This window comes from Molothrus aeneus, chromosome 24, assembly GCF_037042795.1.
Source record: "Molothrus aeneus isolate 106 chromosome 24, BPBGC_Maene_1.0, whole genome shotgun sequence".
Taxonomy (NCBI): Eukaryota; Metazoa; Chordata; class Aves; order Passeriformes; family Icteridae; genus Molothrus; species Molothrus aeneus.
The window spans coordinates 1,718,940-1,725,796 of record NC_089669.1 but is presented as its reverse complement, the minus strand read 5'-3'; positions in this window follow the sequence as shown (position 1 = coordinate 1,725,796).

Here is a 6,857-nt window from a genome sequence, read left to right as displayed (position 1 = left end):
GTTTAAAATCATTTACTGAGCAGCTTTTGAGTGAAAACGTGCAGGTTTGTGTACAGACAAATCACCCGCTGCGGCTGCGAGCGGACCCGCCGCCCTCCCGTCCCCGCGATCCCCGGCGCGGGGCTGACCCCTAGTGCCGGCCCGGAGCGGCGCCTCGCTGAACGAACACCGGGCACGGAGCGAACGAACACCGGGCACGGAGCGAACCAACACCGGGCACTGCCCCAGCCCCGGGGTCCCGCGCCCACCACCCCCAAAGCCGCCTTCGGGCCCGGCGGGCCGGGACTCCCCTGCTCCGCCAATGGGCCGCGCCAGGCGCCGTGTCGAGGTGGGGCGGCGGGGCGCTCCCATTACGGGCGGAGGGGGGGAGCGAGGGGGGCAACGGCCCCGGTGTGAGGCGCGTCCCGGCGCCGCGCTGAGGGGCGGCCGCGGCGGCGAGAGCCGGGAGCAGCCCGGGATCTGGCATCGCATCCCGGCCATCCCAGCCCTGCCATCGCATCCCGGCCCTGCCATCCCGGGGCTCGGCTGAGGGGGCGGCCCCGGAGCTGTCGGGGAGCGGCAGCGGGAGCTGCAGGGAGCGCTGCCAACCGTGCAGCCGCCGCAGCATCCTTCCTGCTCCCCCGTTCCCCCAGCATCCTTCCTGCTCCTTGGTTCCCCCAGCATCCTTCCTGCTCCCCCGTTCCCGCAGCATCCTTCCTGCTCCCTCGTTCCCGCAGCATCCTTCCTGCTCCCCCGTTCCCGCAGCATCCTTCCTGCTCCCTCATTCCCTCAGCATCCTTCCTGCTCCTTGGTTCCCGCAGCATCCTTCCTGCTCCCCCGTTCCCCCAGCATCCTTCCTGCTCCCCCGTTCCTCTAAGTTTGTCCCTTTTCCTTTCCGGTGGCTTGACTCCGGTCACCTGCTGTAACCTCTCCTGCACTTCTCTGGGATTGGGGTTAAACCTTCCGAAGGGCAAACCCACAAACGCTGGGATGAGGCTCCTTGTATGCCAATAAACAATTTGCCTTTTTTCTCCCTCCCAGCATTTTTTCCCCCCTCTTAATTTATTTCCTCAGCATCCATGACAGCTGCTGGCCTGAGGCACTGAGGGATTACAGAGCCCTCAGGGCCACAGGGCAGGGACAGGGAATTTCCCTCAGTGCTCCTGGTGCATTTTCGTGCAGTGCCAGACCCAGCTCCTGCCCTTTTCTGATCCTTAGCTTCGCGTGAGGAAGCTGAGGATGGGGAAACAGCATTTATAGAGAGTAGAACAGCACAGCTCCTGAGGGGACTGCACTTTGCTCTTGTCTCTGTTTCAGAGCAGGGCCCATTGCTTCCATCCCATAAATCCTGATCCCAGAGGAGGCAATTGTATTTAAATATATATGCATTTCCCCTGCATTAATTTCCTTTCCCATGTGACTGGTGACATGAAGGATTGTAATAGAAGAATGTATTTTTAATGCATTTCCTGCAGTTTTCTGCAAGGCAATCTAATTCCTGAGTGGGTTTAACTTGCCACAAAGGCAGAGGACCTCAGGAGCACTGGTAATTGGTCTGGGTGGGTTCTTTTAATCTACTGTTTTAATGTGCTCCATCTATCTCTCTGATTAGATTAATCTCATTTATTTTAGCCAAGCCATCTAGCTGAAATCCCAACAGAGGAAATTGGGATTTTGAGTCTTTTAGGGTGAGCACTTGGAGTGTTAGGCAGCAAACTCCATAGGGAGATTTCCAATTTGCCCTTTTATCATGCCAGAAATTTGTAACCCTGGTGACCACATTGGAAAAGGACCATTTGGGCTGCGAATCTGCCTCATAAGTGAGGGGCTGTGGAGAGCCCACACAGGTCTCCTCTGCCCTGCTTGAGGCAAATTCCCCAAGAAATTAAACCCAGCCTGGTGCAGAGGGCTCAGCTTTCCAAGAAGGCTCCCATTTTCCTGGCAGGAGCAGAGAGAGCTCCATGACTGGACCTTCCTCACCTGTGGAACGGCCGCACTTTTGCAGCCCCACCGTCATGACCGTGCTGGGCGCGGCGAGGGGGAGAGCCTGCCAGTGCAAACAGAAATACCTTCCCCGTGGAAGGGGAAATGGATTTTTTGTTTAAAAGATGGCAATGTTTTTCCAAGCCTGATGAATATGAAAGTCCCCATTTAAAGGAGTCGAAGCGGCGGAGAAGCTGGTCACTGTTTGCACGCCCACGCGCCGACAGAGGAGGTGAAAGCAAACTTCCTGGTGTATCCCGATCCAAATCACCTGGGAGTGAGGCACAGTGCCCCGAGCTGTGAGCTGAGCAGCCGCAGAAGGCTCTCTGTGAAACCCCAAACCCCATCCCAACAGGAGAGGCAGAGCCCTGGCGGTGTCACAGCCCTCGCTTCCAAAACGGGAGGCAACTGGGAGCCTTGCAGCTGCATCTGTGGCTGTTGGAAATTGGCCTTACAGGGGGAAGGCAATGAGGGTGGAGGGCAGAAAGTGTTAGCAGGTGTTTTGGGAGGGTGTGGAGGGGAGAGCAGGGGAAGACTGGAGTTTTCCTCTGCCCAGTCCACCAGGAAAGCTATTTTTGCAGGAGCTCCTGGGCGCCAGACAAGGTTTGGATTGTTCCCGTGCTGGATGCTGGTGCAAATACGTGGGCAGACGCTGGATCCTGAGGAGCTCCCAGTGTCCCAGCAAGCGTGTGAAGGGTATTTTACACCTTGTCCAGGTGAGAGGATGTCTTGGCGCCGGGTTTGCCGCAGTCCCTGATTTTGGCTGGGAGTGCTCTGGAGAAGTGAGTGCCTGCTGCAGTGCTGCTCTGGCAGGGGCATGCAAGGTGTGTTTGTGCCCAGAACACACCAATGCTCCACCAGCAGCTGTGGTATCTGTCAATTCCCTACTCCTCAGGTGGTGCGTGACCTTTCCTGTGAGACATCCCATCTGCATGAGCTGCCTTTGCCACCTCAGTCACAGTGGACGTGTCTAAGCTACAGGGAGCAGCCACTTGGAAAAACCAGCCCTTGTCCTGTCCAGCCTCCTGTGGGCAGTGCCCAGTCTCGGGGTGTTCCAGACCCATCTGTCATCTGTGTGCTTAGAGGATGGGTTGGTGCTGGGTAAACTGAGGCTTGGAGGGGTTTGGCTCATGGTCACCTGGGCAGCCTGGCCACAGCCCAAGCATCGTGACTGGGAGTTGTGCATGGAGCTGGGGAGAGGCTTCTCATGCCACCTCACCCCATTGGACACCCCCACACCCAAAATTGGGTTTGGGCTCCTCGTGCAAAGCACTGGGGTGCTGCTGGTGCCCCTGGCTCTGGATAATCTTCGTATTTGCTGACTTGACTAAATTGTGGCTTGGTGGAGAGCTCGGCTCTGGGGAAGCTGAAGGTACAGGGAGGCCCAAACCACACACAGCGCTCGGGGAGGAATTGTGATCCAAAAAAAAAAAAAAAAAAGTTCAAAGGTGTTTTTGGCTTAATGCGGTTTATCTAGATTGCTTTATGTTCGTTAATCTGCATTAACACAAATTCTCTTGGAATGGCTGGCTGGGGAAGGGTTTGCTCAGCTATTCTGACAAAGAGAGACTTTTCCAAAAGTAAAAAGTTTGAGCTGGGAAAATAAAAGCCAGGTCCTGTCTGGCATGAGTACATGGAAGCCTTGTGAGCAGAACAAGGCTGTTTCATCCCTGCTGCCCACATCCAAGTGTCTCTGGCTCCCGCAGGCACTAATGACTGATCAACTTCCCCCACTGCCATGGAGGATTAATCCCCCTGTTCTTCCTGGGGTGATGGGAACCCCTTTTCCAGCTGGCGTGCCAGAGGGGATGGCACAATTAGTGAACTGCAAGGTAAATTGGAGGTCAAGCCCAGATTTGAAGGTGGTGGTGGTGGGTGTGAGCGTGACCCAGGGAGCCATGTGATGTGGGCAACGTCCTGGAGAGGCAGGTGATCTCCCTGTCCTCTCGTTTCCCCAGGGCTGGGATTAGGAGAGATTTTACAGCTGAGTGACCAGCCTCATGGTGAGGTTTGGCTCACAATGGCTCAGCCCCCAGCCCCTTATCAAGGAAACGTCTAGGTCTGGTATGGCCAAGCTGGGCATCAGCAGGGCAGTTTGTGCCTGTGGGGGACCTGTCCCTGGGAGGCACCACCCCTTTGCATCCACAGGCACTTCCCACCTTGAGAACAGGCAGAGAAACAGCCAGAGAAACCTGGAACTTGTGGAGATGGATGGCAAAGCCCAGTGCTTTGGAGAGGGTTATCTAATGTTTGAACCTTCACCTGCCATCTGGGTGCACTTCTTGCTGTTCAGAACTCTTCTCATGCACTCTTGGGCAGGTCCTTACACCAGATGCCACCTCTTTGCACCAGCTGCCTGTGATCAGGATTGCTTGAGTGCCACAGGGCTGGAAACCTCTCAGGGACCAATGGATCAGCTCCACGAAGGGCCCAGCTCCAGCTGCCAGCAGCCAGGAGCAGCAGCAGGCAGGCAAAGCATTCCTGCAGAGCTGGGATGGGAGTTGTAAGCAGGACCTGGGGCCTGCCCCAAACCCAGGGGACTCCCTCCTCCCCCTGCCCGTGCAAACACCAGATTAACAATTTATTTGACATGTTGCGGCTGGTTAGTTCTTCACCCGCTCCCCTGATCAGAGGGAATAAGTGTTGCAGTGTGCAATAATGTTCATTTCAGGTGAGGGTAAATATAGAAAGGAAAACCTGCTGAGAGCAAGCCATTTATTCCTGCCTTTGGAAGCCTCTGCTCATAAACAGTCAGTCATGCCCATTTGGAAAATCCCAGTGTGGTTTTCTTGGCCATCCTAGAAGAACATTTACTTTCCTGTAGGTTAAGAAGTCCGTTTTAAATAAAAAAAAATAATGTCATCTCACTTCCAGCTGCCCTCGGGCGTTTAGGGCTTGTTGACACACTAAGGCTGCTCTGTTCTCATGCAAAAGTGGTCTGATGCAGGAATTAGGAAGGAGATCCTGCAGGGCTTCCCCAGCTGGTTGGGCTGTCAGCCCCTTGTTCTTTGGGCTCTCCTTGTTCCCTTTGGGATTTTATCAGATGTTTTAGCCATGTGTAGGGTTAAAACCCCCCAGCTTTTGGGAGTGTGGATTCAGGGAGGTGCTGGGGGTGCCCTGAGAGCCCCATGCATGGGGAGGCTCGGGCAGAGGGATGAGCTCATGCTGGACCAGAAAACCTCTGAGGGTTTTTGGGAGAGCGTGCCAAAGGCAACAAGACAGCGAGGGCTGCAGGAGCATCCCTGAAACAAGCCAGCAGCCATGGTCAGCCCATGGTGACCTGCTGCAGCACAGGAAGGACACCCCAAAGCAGTGCAGCAGGAGGAGGCTGAGGAAGGTGGGGAACCCCTGGCACAGCCCAGCTCTGCCTCTCTCCTCCATCCCAAAGTGGCACCGGTGAGCCGAGCGGGAGAGCAAAGGGGCCGGTTTGAGTTGGACGCCTGCCCCCGTCGGCTCCGCAGCTGGCACCAGCCAGCTCCCTCCTCTGGAGTGTTCTGCACTCAATAAGGGTCTCTCCATGTTTTCTGACAGGCTCTGGATTTGGCTCGGCTTTGCCTTGGTTTCCAAAGGCAAGAGGCAGTTAAGTCTCTTGGAAGAATGAATTAATTAGCAAATGCCTTTGGTCAGGTCAGTGCCCTGAGCAGTGTGCCCGTGCCTCCGCACCAGGTATAGGCTCAGAGAGGCTGCTCTCACCCTCCCATATTTCCAGAGCTCTACATGCATCATCTAACAAAAAAGAAAGGGGAAAAAGCCTCCCCCAGAACGCAGTATTGACTTTAATGGTGGCATTTGTGTAAGCAACAAAATATTGACGCAGTTGGCTGGGGTCTGGCCGGGGCTTCTGGAAATAAACTGCTGCCTTGTTAAATTGTAGATGGAAATGCAAGTGGGAAAATGACTGACATCTTACACAAGGCGGGCAAATAAAACTGCTGCTTTACTATGGCGTGAAAAAACTCAGGAATTAATAGGTCTCCTTCTGCTCCAGGGTGTTGGATTTATCCCCAAGTAAGATCCATAAACTATTTTAAGGAGAGAAGTGCTACTTTTAAACATGTGTGTCTGGGTCCTGGAGTTCCCGTGGTGTCACAGTTAACCCCTGCCTTGTCACGGCTGTGGGCAGCAGAGCAGCCCCCCCAGCCCACCACAGCCCTGTTCTTTGAGTCGCCATTCTTGCCAATGCACAGACACATCAGCAGCACCTGATAAATGATGAGGTTGCTTTCAAAGGATGTTTTCCTACGATGTGTTCCCACAGCTTTTGTCAGAAACGTGTTCAGGCCTCGACCTGGACTCTGAGCTTGATTTTACTAGTGTGGGACATAAAATGTATTTTAAAAACCCCACCTGCTCCAAAGCTGTGTCTGACTCAAAGCAGATGCACTGAGCATTGCTGAGTCCATCTGGGGTGTGACCCAGCACACCCCCAAAGACTCCTTTTGACTTCAGTAGCTGAAGACCTTTTATCATCTTCTATGGGAAATGTGATTAACAGAGCTATAGAGAGTGATACATCACTTTCCTTTCTACCCAAAGCCCCTTCCTTCTCCACCCACATCCTGAAGATCTCCCAGCTGACGTACATGTGCTCGTGGAAAAGTAGGATGAGATAAAAGCTGTGTTCCAGCGGCACAGGGTCCGACTCACCGGCAGTGTAATTATACACGCTCCAGTCCGATCTCCCAGTAATTATTCTGGAATAAAAGCCTGCCTATTTCTGTAAGACCTTATGTCACTTGGAAGGCTGTTATAAATTCAGCTGGAAAAAGGGACCCTTATTCTGGGATAAGTGTGGTTAGTGGTTAACTGGGAACGGGGCTATTCCTGGCGTTGCCATCGACCTTCCTGGTGACGCTGGGCTAAGTCACTTCACCTCAGCGTGTGTCACCTTCTCC